This window comes from Balaenoptera borealis (genome assembly GCF_965194805.1).
Source record: "Balaenoptera borealis genome assembly, chromosome: 19".
In the NCBI taxonomy this organism is placed as follows: Eukaryota; Metazoa; Chordata; class Mammalia; order Artiodactyla; family Balaenopteridae; genus Balaenoptera; species Balaenoptera borealis.
Genome location: NC_138878.1, coordinates 45,312,711 through 45,330,921, shown reverse-complemented (window position 1 = coordinate 45,330,921; position 18,211 = coordinate 45,312,711).

Here is an 18,211-nt window from a genome sequence, read left to right as displayed (position 1 = left end):
ACCAGGCCACAGTCATGTTTCCAGGGCACAGGGTTCTACAATCAAACCTCAGTCATTTTGCCAGTCAACAGGTTTCTGCCATCAAACCTCAGTCAAGTTCCCAGGCCAAAGATTTCCAATATCAAACCTCAGTCATATTCGCAGGACACATGGTTCCAGAATCAAACCTCAGTCATGTTTGCAGGACCCATGATTCTACAATCAGAACACAGTCATGTTCCCAGCACAAAGGTGTCCAGAATCAAACCTCAGTCATGTTCCCAGGGAACAGGGTTCCAGAAACAAACCTCAGTCATGTTGCCAAGCCACAGGTTTCCACCATCAAACCTCAGACATGTTCCCAGGCCACAGGGTTCCAGAATCAAACCGTTCTCATGTTCCCAGGCCACAGGGTTCCAGAATCCACTGATGTCATGTTCCCAGGCCACAGGGTTCGAGAAACAATCCTCAGTTATTTTCGCAGGCTACAGGGTTCCAGAATAAAACCTCAGTCATGTTCCCAGTCCATAGGGTACCAAAACCAAGCCTCAGTCAGATTCCCAGGGCCCAGTATTCCACAATCTAAACAGATGTCATGTTCTCAGGCAACAGGATTCCAGAATCACGCCTCAGTCTTGTTCCTGGCCACAGGGTTCCAGAATCAAACCAATGTCAAATTCCCAGGCCATGGGTTTCAAGTATCAGGTCGCAGTCATGTTTCCAGGGCACAGGGTTCTACAATCAAACCTCAGTCATGTTGCCAGTCCACAGATTTCTGCCATCAAACCTCAGTCAAGTTCCCAGGCCACAGATTTCCAGAATCAAACCTCAGTCATATTCCCAGGCCACACTTTTCCAGAATCACGCCTCAGTCATGTTACCAGGCCACCGGGTTCCAGAAATAATCCTCAGTTATATTCCCAGGCTACAGGGTTCCAGAATAAAACCTCAGTCATGTTCCCGGTCCACAGGGTTCCAGAATGAAGCCAATGTCAATTTCCCAGGCCATGCGTTTCAAGTATCAGGTCGCAGTCATGTTTCCAGAGCACAGGGTTCAACAGTCAAACCTCAGTAATGTTGCCAGTCCACAGATTTCTGCCATCAAACCTCAGTCAAGTTCCCAGGCCACAGATTTCCAGAATCAAAGCTCAGTCATATTCCCAGGCCACAGTTTTCCAGAATCACACCTCAGTCATGTTCCCTGGCCACAGGGATCCAGAATCAAACCTCAGTCATGTTGCCAGGCCATAGGGTACCACCATCAAACCTCAGTCATATTCCCAGACCACAGGTTTCCACAATCATACCGATTTCATGTTCCCAGGCAACAGGGTACCAGAATCCAAAGTGATGTCATGTTCCCAGGCCCCAGGATTCCTCAATCTAACATCAGTCATGTTCACAGGCCAATGGTTTCCAAAATCAAACCACAGTCATATTCCCAGGCCACATGGTTCCAGAATCAAACCTCAGTCATGTTCCCAGTCCACAGGATTCCAGAACCAAGCTTTCAGTCAGGTTCCCAGGGCACAGTATTCCATAATCTAAACAGATGTCATGTTCCCAGGCCGCAGGATTCCAGAATCACGCCTCAGTCATGTTCCAAGGCCACAGGGTTCCAGAATCAAACCAATGTCAAATTCCTAGGCCATGGGTTTCCAGTACCAAGCCACAGTCATGTTTCCTGGGCACAGGATTCCAGAATCTCGCCTCAGTCATGTTCCCTGGCCACAGGGTTAAAGAATCAAACCAATGTCAAGTTCCCAAGCCATGGGTTTCAAGTATCAGGTCGCAGTCATGTTTCCAGGGCACAGGGTTCTACAATCAAACCTCAGTCATGTTGCCAGTCCACAGGTTTCTGCCATCAAACCTCAGTCAAGTTCCCAGGCCACAGATTTCCAGAATCAAAGCTCAGTCATATTCCCAGGACACATGGTTCCAGAATCAAACCTCAGTCATGTTCGCAGGCCACAGGATTCCACAATCAAACCACAGTCATGTTCCCAGGAGAAAGGTGTCCAGAAGCAAACCTCAGTCATGTTCCCAGGGAACAGGGTTCCAGAAACAAACCTCAGTCATGTTGCCAGGCCACAGGTTTCCACCATCAAACCTCAGACATATTCCCAAGCCACAGGGTTCCAGAATCAAACCGTTCTCATGTTCCCAGGCCACAGGGTTCCAGAATCCACTGATGACATGTTCCCCGGCCACAGGGTTCCAGAATCCACTGATGTCATGTTCCCAGGCCACAGGATTCCAGAATAAAACCTCAGTCAAGTTCCCTGTCCACAGGGTTCCAGAACCAAGCCTCAGTCAGGTTCCCAGGGCCCAGTATTCCACAGTCTAAACAGATGTCATGTTCCCAGGGCACAGCATTCCAGAATCACGCTTCAGTCTTGTTCCTGGCCACAGGGTTCCAGAATCAAACCAATGTCAAGTTCCCAGGCCATGGGTTTCAAGTATCAGGTCTCAGTCATGTTTCCAGGGTACAGGGTTCTACAATCAAACCTCAGTCATGTTGCCAGTCCACAGATTTCTGCCATCAAACCTCAGTCAAGTTCCCAGGCCACAGATTTCCAGAATCAAACTTCAGTCATATTCCCAGGTCACACTTTTCCAGAATCACGCCTCAGTCATGTTCCTAGGCCACAGCGTTCCAGAATCAAACCAATGTCAAACTCCTAGGCCATGGGTTTCCACTACCAGGCCACAGTCATGTTTCCAGGGCACAGGGTTCTACAATCAAACCTCAGTCATGTTGCCAGTCCACAGGTTTCTGCCATCAAACCTCAGTCAAGTTCCCAGGCCAAAGATTTCCAATATCAAACCTCAGTCATATTCGCAGGACACATGGTTCCAGAATCAAACCTCAGTCATGTTTGCAGGACCCATGATTCTACAATCAGAACACAGTCATGTTCCCAGCACAAAGGTGTCCAGAATCAAACCTCAGTCATGTTCCCAGGGAACAGGGTTCCAGAAACAAACCTCAGTCATGTTGCCAAGCCACAGGTTTCCACCATCAAACCTCAGACATGTTCCCAGGCCACAGGGTTCCAGAATCAAACCGTTCTCATGTTCCCAGGCCACAGGGTTCCAGAATCCACTGATGTCATGTTCCCAGGCCACAGGGTTCGAGAAACAATCCTCAGTTATTTTCGCAGGCTACAGGGTTCCAGAATAAAACCTCAGTCATGTTCCCAGTCCATAGGGTACCAAAACCAAGCCTCAGTCAGATTCCCAGGGCCCAGTATTCCACAATCTAAACAGATGTCATGTTCCCAGGCAACAGGATTCCAAAATCACGCCTCAGTCTTGTTCCTGGCCACAGGGTTCCAGAATCAAACCAATGTCAATTTCCCAGGCCATGCGTTTCAAGTATCAGGTCGCAGTCATGTTTCCAGGGCACAGGGTTCTACAATCAAACCTCAGTCATGTTGCCAGTCCACAGATTTCTGCCATCAAACCTCAGTCAAGTTCCCAGGCCACAGATTTCCAGAATCAAACCTCAGTCATATTCCCAGGCCACACTTTTCCAGAATCACGCCTCAGTCATGTTACCAGGCCACCGGGTTCCAGAAACAATCCTCAGTTATATTCCCAGGCTACAGGGTTCCAGAATAAAACCTCAGTCATGTTCCCGGTCCACAGGGTTCCAGAATCAAACCAATGTCAATTTCCCAGGCCATGCGTTTCAAGTATCAGGTCGCAGTCATGTTTCCAGAGCACAGGGTTCAACAATCAAACCTCAGTAATGTTGCCAGTCCACAGATTTCTGCCATCAAACCTCAGTCAAGTTCCCAGGCCACAGATTTCCAGAATCAAACCTCAGTCATATTCCCAAGCCACAGTTTTCCAGAATCACGCCTCAGTCATGTTCCCTGGCCACAGGGATCCAGAATCAAACCTCAGTCATGTTGCCAGGCCATAGGGTACCGCCATCAAACCTCAGTCATATTCCCAGACCACAGGTTTCCACAATCAAACCGATTTCATGTTCCCAGGCAACAGGGTACCAGAATCCAAAGTGATGTCATGTTCCCAGGCCCCAGGATTCCTCAATCTAACATCAGTCATGTTCACAGGCCAATGGTTTCCAAAATCAAACCACAGTCATATTCCCAGGCCACATGGTTCCAGAATCAAACCTCAGTCATGTTCCCAGTCCACAGGATTCCAGAACCAAGCTTTCAGTCAGGTTCCCAGGGCACAGTATTCCATAATCTAAACAGATGTCATGTTCCCAGGCCGCAGGATTCCAGAATCACGCCTCAGTCATGTTCCCAGGCCACAGGGTTCCAGAATCAAACCAATGTCAAATTCCTAGGCCATGGGTTTCCAGTACCAAGCCACAGTCATGTTTCCTGGGCACAGGATTCCAGAATCTCGCCTCAGTCATGTTCCCTGGCCACAGGGTTAAAGAATCAAACCAATGTCAAGTTCCCAAGCCATGGGTTTCAAGTATCAGGTCGCAGTCATGTTTCCAGGGTACAGGGTTCTACAATCAAACCTCAGTCATGTTGCCAGTCCACAGGTTTCTGCCATCAAACCTCAGTCAAGTTCCCAGGCCACAGATTTCCAGAATCAAAGCTCAGTCATATTCCCAGGACACATGGTTCCAGAATCAAACCTCAGTCATGTTCGCAGGCCACAGGATTCCACAATCAAACCACAGTCATGTTCCCAGGAGAAAGGTGTCCAGAAGCAAACCTCAGTCATGTTCCCAGGGAACAGGGTTCCAGAAACAAACCTCAGTCATGTTGCCAGGCCACAGGTTTCCACCATCAAACCTCAGACATATTCCCAAGCCACAGGGTTCCAGAATCAAACCGTTCTCATGTTCCCAGGCCACAGGGTTCCAGAATCCACTGATGACATGTTCCCCGGCCACAGGGTTCCAGAATCCACTGATGTCATGTTCCCAGGCCACAGGATTCCAGAATAAAACCTCAGTCAAGTTCCCTGTCCACAGGGTTCCAGAACCAAGCCTCAGTCAGGTTCCCAGGGCCCAGTATTCCACAATCTAAACAGATGTCATGTTCCCAGGGCACAGCATTCCAGAATCATGCCTCAGTCTTGTTCCTGGCCACAGGGTTCCAGAATCAAACCAATGTCAAGTTCCCAGGCCATGGGTTTCAAGTATCAGGTCTCAGTCATGTTTCCAGGGTACAGGGTTCTACAATCAAACCTCAGTCATGTTGCCAGTCCACAGATTTCTGCCATCAAACCTCAGTCAAGTTCCCAGGCCACAGATTTCCAGAATCAAACTTCAGTCATATTCCCAGGTCACACTTTTCCAGAATCACGCCTCAGTCATGTTCCTAGGCCACAGCGTTCCAGAATCAAACCAATGTCAAACTCCTAGGCCATGGGTTTCCACTACCAGGCCACAGTCATGTTTCCAGGGCACAGGGTTCTACAATCAAACCTCAGTCATGTTGCCAGTCCACAGGTTTCTGCCATCAAACCTCAGTCAAGTTCCCAGGCCAAAGATTTCCAATATCAAACCTCAGTCATATTCGCAGGACACATGGTTCCAGAATCAAACCTCAGTCATGTTTGCAGGACCCATGATTCTACAATCAGAACACAGTCATGTTCCCAGCACAAAGGTGTCCAGAATCAAACCTCAGTCATGTTCCCAGGGAACAGGGTTCCAGAAACAAACCTCAGTCATGTTGCCAAGCCACAGGTTTCCACCATCAAACCTCAGACATGTTCCCAGGCCACAGGGTTCCAGAATCAAACCGTTCTCATGTTCCCAGGCCACTGGGTTCCAGAATCCACTGATGTCATGTTCCCAGGCCACAGGGTTCGAGAAACAATCCTCAGTTATTTTCGCAGGCTACAGGGTTCCAGAATAAAACCTCAGTCATGTTCCCAGTCCACAGGGTACCAAAACCAAGCCTCAGTCAGATTCCCAGGGCCCAGTATTCCACAATCTAAACAGATGTCATGTTCCCAGGGCACAGCATTCCAGAATCACGCCTCAGTCTTGTTCCTGGCCACAGGGTTCCAGAATCAAACCAATGTCAAGTTCCCAGGCCATGGGTTTCAAGTATCAGGTCTCAGTCATGTTTCCAGGGTACAGGGTTCTACAATCAAACCTCAGTCATGTTGCCAGTCCACAGATTTCTGCCATCAAACCTCAGTCAAGTTCCCAGGCCACAGATTTCCAGAATCAAACTTCAGTCATATTCCCAGGTCACACTTTTCCAGAATCACGCCTCAGTCATGTTCCTAGGCCACAGCGTTCCAGAATCAAACCAATGTCAAACTCCTAGGCCATGGGTTTCCACTACCAGGCCACAGTCATGTTTCCAGGGCACAGGGTTCTACAATCAAACCTCAGTCATGTTGCCAGTCCACAGGTTTCTGCCATCAAACCTCAGTCAAGTTCCCAGGCCAAAGATTTCCAATATCAAACCTCAGTCATATTCGCAGGACACATGGTTCCAGAATCAAACCTCAGTCATGTTTGCAGGACCCATGATTCTACAATCAGAACACAGTCATGTTCCCAGCACAAAGGTGTCCAGAATCAAACCTCAGTCATGTTCCCAGGGAACAGGGTTCCAGAAACAAACCTCAGTCATGTTGCCAAGCCACAGGTTTCCACCATCAAACCTCAGACATGTTCCCAGGCCACAGGGTTCCAGAATCAAACCGTTCTCATGTTCCCAGGCCACTGGGTTCCAGAATCCACTGATGTCATGTTCCCAGGCCACAGGGTTCGAGAAACAATCCTCAGTTATTTTCGCAGGCTACAGGGTTCCAGAATAAAACCTCAGTCATGTTCCCAGTCCACAGGGTACCAAAACCAAGCCTCAGTCAGATTCCCAGGGCCCAGTATTCCACAATCTAAACAGATGTCATATTCCCAGGCAACAGGATTCCAGAATCACACCTCAGTCTTGTTCCTGGCCACAGGGTTCCAGAATCAAACCAATGTCAAATTCCCAGGCCATGGGTTTCAAGTATCAGGTCGCAGTCATGTTTCCAGGGCACAGGGTTCTACAATCAAACCTCAGTCATGTTGCCAGTCCACAGATTTCTGCCATCAAACCTCAGTCAAGTTCCCAGGCCACAGATTTCCAGAATCAAACCTCAGTCATATTCCCAGGCCACACTTTTCCAGAATCACGCCTCAGTCATGTTCCCTGGCCACAGGGATCCAGAATCAAACCTCAGTCATGTTGCCAGGCCATAGGGTACCACCATCAAACCTCAGTCATATTCCCAGACCACAGGTTTCCACAATCAAACCGATTTCATGTTCCCAGGCAACAGGGTACCAGAATCCAAAGTGATGTCATGTTCCCAGGCCCCAGGATTCCTCAATCTAACATCAGTCATGTTCACAGGCCCATGGTTTCCAAAATCAAACCACAGTCATATTCCCAGGCCACATGGTTCCAGAATCAAACCTCAGTCATGTTCCCAGTCCACAGGATTCAATAACCAAGCTTTCAGTCAGGTTCCCAGGGCACAGTATTCCATAATCTAAACAGATGTCATGTTCCCAGGCCGCAGGATTCCAGAATCACGCCTCAGTCATGTTCCCAGGCCACAGGGTTCCAGAATCAAACCAATGTCAAATTCCTAGGCCATGGGTTTCCAGTACCAAGCCACAGTCATGTTTCCTGGGCACAGGATTCCAGAATCTCGCCTCAGTCATGTTCCCTGGCCACAGGGTTAAAGAATCAAACCAATGTCAAGTTCCCAAGCCATGGGTTTCAAGTATCAGGTCGCAGTCATGTTTCCAGGGCACAGGGTTCTACAATCAAACCTCAGTCATGTTGCCAGTCCACAGGTTTCTGCCATCAAACCTCAGTCAAGTTCCCAGGCCACAGATTTCCAGAATCAAAGCTCAGTCATATTCCCAGGACACATGGTTCCAGAATCAAACCTCAGTCATGTTCGCAGGCCACAGGATTCCACAATCAAACCACAGTCATGTTCCCAGGAGAAAGGTGTCCAGAAGCAAACCTCAGTCATGTTCCCAGGGAACAGGGTTCCAGAAACAAACCTCAGTCATGTTGCCAGGCCACAGGTTTCCACCATCAAACCTCAGACATATTCCCAAGCCACAGGGTTCCAGAATCAAACCGTTCTCATGTTCCCAGGCCACAGGGTTCCAGAATCCACTGATGACATGTTCCCCGGCCACAGGGTTCCAGAATCCACTGATGTCATGTTCCCAGGCCACAGGATTCCAGAATAAAACCTCAGTCAAGTTCCCTGTCCACAGGGTTCCAGAACCAAGCCTCAGTCAGGTTCCCAGGGCCCAGTATTCCACAATCTAAACAGATGTCATGTTCCCAGGGCACAGCATTCCAGAATCACGCCTCAGTCTTGTTCCTGGCCACAGGGTTCCAGAATCAAACCAATGTCAAGTTCCCAGGCCATGGGTTTCAAGTATCAGGTCTCAGTCATGTTTCCAGGGTACAGGGTTCTACAATCAAACCTCAGTCATGTTGCCAGTCCACAGATTTCTGCCATCAAACCTCAGTCAAGTTCCCAGGCCACAGATTTCCAGAATCAAACTTCAGTCATATTCCCAGGCCACACTTTTCCAGAATCACGCCTCAGTCATGTTCCTAGGCCACAGCGTTCCAGAATCAAACCAATGTCAAACTCCTAGGCCATGGGTTTCCACTACCAGGCCACAGTCATGTTTCCAGGGCACAGGGTTCTACAATCAAACCTCAGTCATGTTGCCAGTCCACAGGTTTCTGCCATCAAACCTCAGTCAAGTTCCCAGGCCAAAGATTTCCAATATCAAACCTCAGTCATATTCGCAGGACACATGGTTCCAGAATCAAACCTCAGTCATGTTTGCAGGACCCATGATTCCACAATCAGAACACAGTCATGTTCCCAGCACAAAGGTGTCCAGAATCAAACCTCAGTCATGTTCCCAGGGAACAGGGTTCCAGAAACAAACCTCAGTCATGTTGCCAAGCCACAGGTTTCCACCATCAAACCTCAGACATGTTCCCAGGCCACAGGGTTGCAGAATCAAACCGTTCTCATGTTCCCAGGCCACAGGGTTCCAGAATCCACTGATGTCATGTTCCCAGGCCACAGGGTTCGAGAAACAATCCTCAGTTATTTTCGCAGGCTACAGGGTTCCAGAATAAAACCTCAGTCATGTTCCCAGTCCATAGGGTACCAAAACCAAGCCTCAGTCAGATTCCCAGGGCCCAGTATTCCACAATCTAAACAGATGTCATGTTCCCAGGCAACAGGATTCCAGAATCACGCCTCAGTCATGTTCCTGGCCACAGGGTTCCAGAATCAAACCAATGTCAAATTCCCAGGCCATGGGTTTCAAGTATCAGGTCGCAGTCATGTTTCCAGGGCACAGGGTTCTACAATCAAACCTCAGTAATGTTGCCAGTCCACAGATTTCTGCCATCAAACCTCAGTCAAGTTCCCAGGCCACAGATTTCCAGAATCAAACTTCAGTCATATTCCCAGGTCACACTTTTCCAGAATCACGCCTCAGTCATGTTCCTAGGCCACAGCGTTCCAGAATCAAACCAATGTCAAACTCCTAGGCCATGGGTTTCCACTACCAGGCCACAGTCATGTTTCCAGGGCACAGGGTTCTACAATCAAACCTCAGTCATGTTGCCAGTCCACAGGTTTCTGCCATCAAACCTCAGTCAAGTTCCCAGGCCAAAGATTTCCAATATCAAACCTCAGTCATATTCGCAGGACACATGGTTCCAGAATCAAACCTCAGTCATGTTTGCAGGACCCATGATTCTACAATCAGAACACAGTCATGTTCCCAGCACAAAGGTGTCCAGAATCAAACCTCAGTCATGTTCCCAGGGAACAGGGTTCCAGAAACAAACCTCAGTCATGTTGCCAAGCCACAGGTTTCCACCATCAAACCTCAGACATGTTCCCAGGCCACAGGGTTCCAGAATCAAACCGTTCTCATGTTCCCAGGCCACTGGGTTCCAGAATCCACTGATGTCATGTTCCCAGGCCACAGGGTTCGAGAAACAATCCTCAGTTATTTTCGCAGGCTACAGGGTTCCAGAATAAAACCTCAGTCATGTTCCCAGTCCACAGGGTACCAAAACCAAGCCTCAGTCAGATTCCCAGGGCCCAGTATTCCACAATCTAAACAGATGTCATGTTCCCAGGCAACAGGATTCCAGAATCACACCTCAGTCTTGTTCCTGGCCACAGGGTTCCAGAATCAAACCAATGTCAAATTCCCAGGCCATGGGTTTCAAGTATCAGGTCGCAGTCATGTTTCCAGGGCACAGGGTTCTACAATCAAACCTCAGTCATGTTGCCAGTCCACAGATTTCTGCCATCAAACCTCAGTCAAGTTCCCAGGCCACAGATTTCCAGAATCAAACCTCAGTCATATTCCCAGGCCACACTTTTCCAGAATCACGCCTCAGTCATGTTCCCTGGCCACAGGGATCCAGAATCAAACCTCAGTCATGTTGCCAGGCCATAGGGTACCACCATCAAACCTCAGTCATATTCCCAGACCACAGGTTTCCACAATCAAACCGATTTCATGTTCCCAGGCAACAGGGTACCAGAATCCAAAGTGATGTCATGTTCCCAGGCCCCAGGATTCCTCAATCTAACATCAGTCATGTTCACAGGCCCATGGTTTCCAAAATCAAACCACAGTCATATTCCCAGGCCACATGGTTCCAGAATCAAACCTCAGTCATGTTCCCAGTCCACAGGATTCCAGAACCAAGCTTTCAGTCAGGTTCCCAGGGCACAGTATTCCATAATCTAAACAGATGTCATGTTCCCAGGCCGCAGGATTCCAGAATCACGCCTCAGTCATGTTCCCAGGCCACAGGGTTCCAGAATCAAACCAATGTCAAATTCCTAGGCCATGGGTTTCCAGTACCAAGCCACAGTCATGTTTCCTGGGCACAGGATTCCAGAATCTCGCCTCAGTCATGTTCCCTGGCCACAGGGTTAAAGAATCAAACCAATGTCAAGTTCCCAAGCCATGGGTTTCAAGTATCAGGTCGCAGTCATGTTTCCAGGGCACAGGGTTCTACAATCAAACCTCAGTCATGTTGCCAGTCCACAGGTTTCTGCCATCAAACCTCAGTCAAGTTCCCAGGCCACAGATTTCCAGAATCAAAGCTCAGTCATATTCCCAGGACACATGGTTCCAGAATCAAACCTCAGTCATGTTCGCAGGCCACAGGATTCCACAATCAAACCACAGTCATGTTCCCAGGAGAAAGGTGTCCAGAAGCAAACCTCAGTCATGTTCCCAGGGAACAGGGTTCCAGAAACAAACCTCAGTCATGTTGCCAGGCCACAGGTTTCCACCATCAAACCTCAGACATATTCCCAAGCCACAGGGTTCCAGAATCAAACCGTTCTCATGTTCCCAGGCCACAGGGTTCCAGAATCCACTGATGACATGTTCCCCGGCCACAGGGTTCCAGAATCCACTGATGTCATGTTCCCAGGCCACAGGATTCCAGAATAAAACCTCAGTCAAGTTCCCTGTCCACAGGGTTCCAGAACCAAGCCTCAGTCAGGTTCCCAGGGCCCAGTATTCCACAATCTAAACAGATGTCATGTTCCCAGGGCACAGCATTCCAGAATCACGCCTCAGTCTTGTTCCTGGCCACAGGGTTCCAGAATCAAACCAATGTCAAGTTCCCAGGCCATGGGTTTCAAGTATCAGGTCTCAGTCATGTTTCCAGGGTACAGGGTTCTACAATCAAACCTCAGTCATGTTGCCAGTCCACAGATTTCTGCCATCAAACCTCAGTCAAGTTCCCAGGCCACAGATTTCCAGAATCAAACTTCAGTCATATTCCCAGGCCACACTTTTCCAGAATCACGCCTCAGTCATGTTCCTAGGCCACAGCGTTCCAGAATCAAACCAATGTCAAACTCCTAGGCCATGGGTTTCCACTACCAGGCCACAGTCATGTTTCCAGGGCACAGGGTTCTACAATCAAACCTCAGTCATGTTGCCAGTCCACAGGTTTCTGCCATCAAACCTCAGTCAAGTTCCCAGGCCAAAGATTTCCAATATCAAACCTCAGTCATATTCGCAGGACACATGGTTCCAGAATCAAACCTCAGTCATGTTTGCAGGACCCATGATTCCACAATCAGAACACAGTCATGTTCCCAGCACAAAGGTGTCCAGAATCAAACCTCAGTCATGTTCCCAGGGAACAGGGTTCCAGAAACAAACCTCAGTCATGTTGCCAAGCCACAGGTTTCCACCATCAAACCTCAGACATGTTCCCAGGCCACAGGGTTGCAGAATCAAACCGTTCTCATGTTCCCAGGCCACAGGGTTCCAGAATCCACTGATGTCATGTTCCCAGGCCACAGGGTTCGAGAAACAATCCTCAGTTATTTTCGCAGGCTACAGGGTTCCAGAATAAAACCTCAGTCATGTTCCCAGTCCATAGGGTACCAAAACCAAGCCTCAGTCAGATTCCCAGGGCCCAGTATTCCACAATCTAAACAGATGTCATGTTCCCAGGCAACAGGATTCCAGAATCACGCCTCAGTCTTGTTCCTGGCCACAGGGTTCCAGAATCAAACCAATGTCAAATTCCCAGGCCATGGGTTTCAAGTATCAGGTCGCAGTCATGTTTCCAGGGCACAGGGTTCTACAATCAAACCTCAGTAATGTTGCCAGTCCACAGATTTCTGCCATCAAACCTCAGTCAAGTTCCCAGGCCACAGATTTCCAGAATCAAACCTCAGTCATATTCCCAGGCCACACTTTTCTAGAATCATGCCTCAGTCATGTTACCAGGCCACCGGGTTCCAGAAACAATCCTCAGTTATATTCCCAGGCTACAGGGTTCCAGAATAAAACCTCAGTCATGTTCCCGGTCCACAGGGTTCCAGAATCAAACCAATGTCAATTTCCCAGGCCATGCGTTTCAAGTATCAGGTCGCAGTCATGTTTCCAGAGCACAGGGTTCAACAGTCAAACCTCAGTAATGTTGCCAGTCCACAGATTTCTGCCATCAAACCTCAGTCAAGTTCCCAGGCCACAGATTTCCAGAATCAAACCTCAGTCATATTCCCAGGCCACAGTTTTCCAGAATCACGCCTCAGTCATGTTCCCTGGCCACAGGGATCCAGAATCAAACCTCAGTCATGTTGCCAGGCCATAGGGTACCACCATCAAACCTCAGTCATATTCCCAGACCACAGGTTTCCACAATCAAACCGATTTCATGTTCCCAGGCAACAGGGTACCAGAATCCAAAGTGATGTCATGTTCCCAGGCCCCAGGATTCCTCAATCTAACATCAGTCATGTTCACAGGCCAATGGTTTCCAAAATCAAACCACAGTCATATTCCCAGGCCACATGGTTCCAGAATCAAACCTCAGTCATGTTCCCAGTCCACAGGATTCCAGAACCAAGCTTTCAGTCAGGTTCCCAGGGCACAGTATTCCATAATCTAAACAGATGTCATGTTCCCAGGCCGCAGGATTCCAGAATCACGCCTCAGTCATGTTCCCAGGCCACAGGGTTCCAGAATCAAACCAATGTCAAATTCCTAGGCCATGGGTTTCCAGTACCAAGCCACAGTCATGTTTCCTGGGCACAGGATTCCAGAATCTCGCCTCAGTCATGTTCCCTGGCCACAGGGTTAAAGAATCAAACCAATGTCAAGTTCCCAAGCCATGGGTTTCAAGTATCAGGTCTCAGTCATGTTTCCAGGGTACAGGGTTCTACAATCAAACCTCAGTCATGTTGCCAGTCCACAGGTTTCTGCCATCAAACCTCAGTCAAGTTCCCAGGCCACAGATTTCCAGAATCAAAGCTCAGTCATATTCCCAGGACACATGGTTCCAGAATCAAACCTCAGTCATGTTCGCAGGCCACAGGATTCCACAATCAAACCACAGTCATGTTCCCAGGAGAAAGGTGTCCAGAAGCAAACCTCAGTCATGTTCCCAGGGAACAGGGTTCCAGAAACAAACCTCAGTCATGTTGCCAGGCCACAGGTTTCCACCATCAAACCTCAGACATATTCCCAAGCCACAGGGTTCCAGAATCAAACCGTTCTCATGTTCCCAGGCCACAGGGTTCCAGAATCCACTGATGACATGTTCCCCGGCCACAGGGTTCCAGAATCCACTGATGTCATGTTCCCAGGCCACAGGATTCCAGAATAAAACCTCAGTCAAGTTCCCTGTCCACAGGGTTCCAGAACCAAGCCTCAGTCAGGTTCCCAGGGCCCAGTATTCCACAATCTAAACAGATGTCATGTTCCCAGGGCACAGCATTCCAGAATCACGCCTCAGTCTTGTTCCTGGCCACAGGGTTCCAGAATCAAACCAATGTCAAGTTCCCAGGCCATGGGTTTCAAGTATCAGGTCTCAGTCATGTTTCCAGGGTACAGGGTTCTACAATCAAACCTCAGTCATGTTGCCAGTCTACAGATTTCTGCCATCAAACCTCAGTCAAGTTCCCAGGCCACAGATTTCCAGAATCAAACTTCAGTCATATTCCCAGGTCACACTTTTCCAGAATCACGCCTCAGTCATGTTCCTAGGCCACAGCGTTCCAGAATCAAACCAATGTCAAACTCCTAGGCCATGGGTTTCCACTACCAGGCCACAGTCATGTTTCCAGGGCACAGGGTTCTACAATCAAACCTCAGTCATTTTGCCAGTCCACAGGTTTCTGCCATCAAACCTCAGTCAAGTTCCCAGGCCAAAGATTTCCAATATCAAACCTCAGTCATATTCGCAGGACACATGGTTCCAGAATCAAACCTCAGTCATGTTTGCAGGACCCATGATTCTACAATCAGAACACAGTCATGTTCCCAGCACAAAGGTGTCCAGAATCAAACCTCAGTCATGTTCCCAGGGAACAGGGTTCCAGAAACAAACCTCAGTCATGTTGCCAAGCCACAGGTTTCCACCATCAAACCTCAGACATGTTCCCAGGCCACAGGGTTCCAGAATCAAACCGTTCTCATGTTCCCAGGCCACAGGGTTCCAGAATCCACTGATGTCATGTTCCCAGGCCACAGGGTTCGAGAAACAATCCTCAGTTATTTTCGCAGGCTACAGGGTTCCAGAATAAAACCTCAGTCATGTTCCCAGTTCATAGGGTACCAAAACCAAGCCTCAGTCAGATTCCCAGGGCCCAGTATTCCACAATCTAAACAGATGTCATGTTCCCAGGCAACAGGATTCCAGAATCACGCCTCAGTCTTGTTCCTGGCCACAGGGTTCCAGAATCAAACCAATGTCAAATTCCCAGGCCATGGGTTTCAAGTATCAGGTCGCAGTCATGTTTCCAGGGCACAGGGTTCTACAATCAAACCTCAGTCATGTTGCCAGTCCACAGATTTCTGCCATCAAACCTCAGTCAAGTTCCCAGGCCACAGATTTCCAGAATCAAACCTCAGTCATATTCCCAGGCCACACTTTTCCAGAATCACGCCTCAGTCATGTTACCAGGCCACCGGGTTCCAGAAATAATCCTCAGTTATATTCCCAGGCTACAGGGTTCCAGAATAAAACCTCAGTAATGTTCCCGGTCCACAGGGTTCCAGATTCAAACCAATGTCAATTTCCCAGGCCATGCGTTTCAAGTATCAGGTCGCAGTCATGTTTCCAGAGCACAGGGTTCAACAGTCAAACCTCAGTAATGTTGCCAGTCCACAGATTTCTGCCATCAAACCTCAGTCAAGTTCCCAGGCCACAGATTTCCAGAATCAAACCTCAGTCATATTCCCAGGCCACAGTTTTCCAGAATCATGCCTCAGTCATGTTCCCTGGCCACAGGGATCCAGAATCAAACCTCAGTCATGTTGCCAGGCCATAGGGTACCACCATCAAACCTCAGTCATATTCCCAGACCACAGGTTTCCACAATCAAACCGATTTCATGTTCCCAGGCAACAGGGTACCAGAATCCAAAGTGATGTCATGTTCCCAGGCCCCAGGATTCCTCAATCTAACATCAGTCATGTTCACAGGCCCATGGTTTCCAAAATCAAACCACAGTCATATTCCCAGGCCACATGGTTCCAGAATCAAACCTCAGTCATGTTCCCAGTCCACAGGATTCCAGAACCAAGCTTTCAGTCAGGTTCCCAGGGCACAGTATTCCATAATCTAAACAGATGTCATGTTCCCAGGCCGCAGGATTCCAGAATCACGCCTCAGTCATGTTCCCAGGCCACAGGGTTCCAGAATCAAACCAATGTCAAATTCCTAGGCCATGGGTTTCCAGTACCAAGCCACAGTCATGTTTCCTGTGCACAGGATTCCAGAATCTCGCCTCAGTCATGTTCCCTGGCCACAGGGTTAAAGAATCAAACCAATGTCAAGTTCCCAAGCCATGGGTTTCAAGTATCAGGTCGCAGTCATGTTTCCAGGGCACAGGGTTCTACAATCAAACCTCAGTCATGTTGCCAGTCCACAGGTTTCTGCCATCAAACCTCAGTCAAGTTCCCAGGCCACAGATTTCCAGAATCAAAGCTCAGTCATATTCCCAGGACACATGGTTCCAGAATCAAACCTCAGTCATGTTCGCAGGCCACAGGATTCCACAATCAAACCACAGTCATGTTCCCAGGAGAAAGGTGTCCAGAAGCAAACCTCAGTCATGTTCCCAGGGAACAGGGTTCCAGAAACAAACCTCAGTCATGTTGCCAGGCCACAGGTTTCCACCATCAAACCTCAGACATATTCCCAAGCCACAGGGTTCCAGAATCAAACCGTTCTCATGTTCCCAGGCCACAGGGTTCCAGAATCCACTGATGACATGTTCCCCGGCCACAGGGTTCCAGAATCCACTGATGTCATGTTCCCAGGCCACAGGATTCCAGAATAAAACCTCAGTCAAGTTCCCTGTCCACAGGGTTCCAGAACCAAGCCTCAGTCAGGTTCCCAGGGCCCAGTATTCCACAATCTAAACAGATGTCATGTTCCCAGGGCACAGCATTCCAGAATCATGCCTCAGTCTTGTTCCTGGCCACAGGGTTCCAGAATCAAACCAATGTCAAGTTCCCAGGCCATGGGTTTCAAGTATCAGGTCTCAGTCATGTTTCCAGGGTACAGGGTTCTACAATCAAACCTCAGTCATGTTGCCAGTCCACAGATTTCTGCCATCAAACCTCAGTCAAGTTCCCAGGCCACAGATTTCCAGAATCAAACTTCAGTCATATTCCCAGGTCACACTTTTCCAGAATCACGCCTCAGTCATGTTCCTAGGCCACAGCGTTCCAGAATCAAACCAATGTCAAACTCCTAGGCCATGGGTTTCCACTACCAGGCCACAGTCATGTTTCCAGGGCACAGGGTTCTACAATCAAACCTCAGTCATGTTGCCAGTCCACAGGTTTCTGCCATCAAACCTCAGTCAAGTTCCCAGGCCAAAGATTTCCAATATCAAACCTCAGTCATATTCGCAGGACACATGGTTCCAGAATCAAACCTCAGTCATGTTTGCAGGACCCATGATTCTACAATCAGAACACAGTCATGTTCCCAGCACAAAGGTGTCCAGAATCAAACCTCAGTCATGTTCCCAGGGAACAGGGTTCCAGAAACAAACCTCAGTCATGTTGCCAAGCCACAGGTTTCCACCATCAAACCTCAGACATGTTCCCAGGCCACAGGGTTCCAGAATCAAACCGTTCTCATGTTCCCAGGCCACAGGGTTCCAGAATCCACTGATGTCATGTTCCCAGGCCACAGGGTTCGAGAAACAATCCTCAGTTATTTTCGCAGGCTACAGGGTTCCAGAATAAAACCTCAGTCATGTTCCCAGTCCACAGGGTACCAAAACCAAGCCTCAGTCAGATTCCCAGGGCCCAGTATTCCACAATCTAAACAGATGTCATGTTCCCAGGGCACAGCATTCCAGAATCACGCCTCAGTCTTGTTCCTGGCCACAGGGTTCCAGAATCAAACCAATGTCAAGTTCCCAGGCCATGGGTTTCAAGTATCAGGTCTCAGTCATGTTTCCAGGGTACAGGGTTCTACAATCAAACCTCAGTCATGTTGCCAGTCCACAGATTTCTGCCATCAAACCTCAGTCAAGTTCCCAGGCCACAGATTTCCAGAATCAAACTTCAGTCATATTCCCAGGTCACACTTTTCCAGAATCACGCCTCAGTCATGTTCCTAGGCCACAGCTTTCCAGAATCAAACCAATGTCAAACTCCTAGGCCATGGGTTTCCACTACCAGGCCACAGTC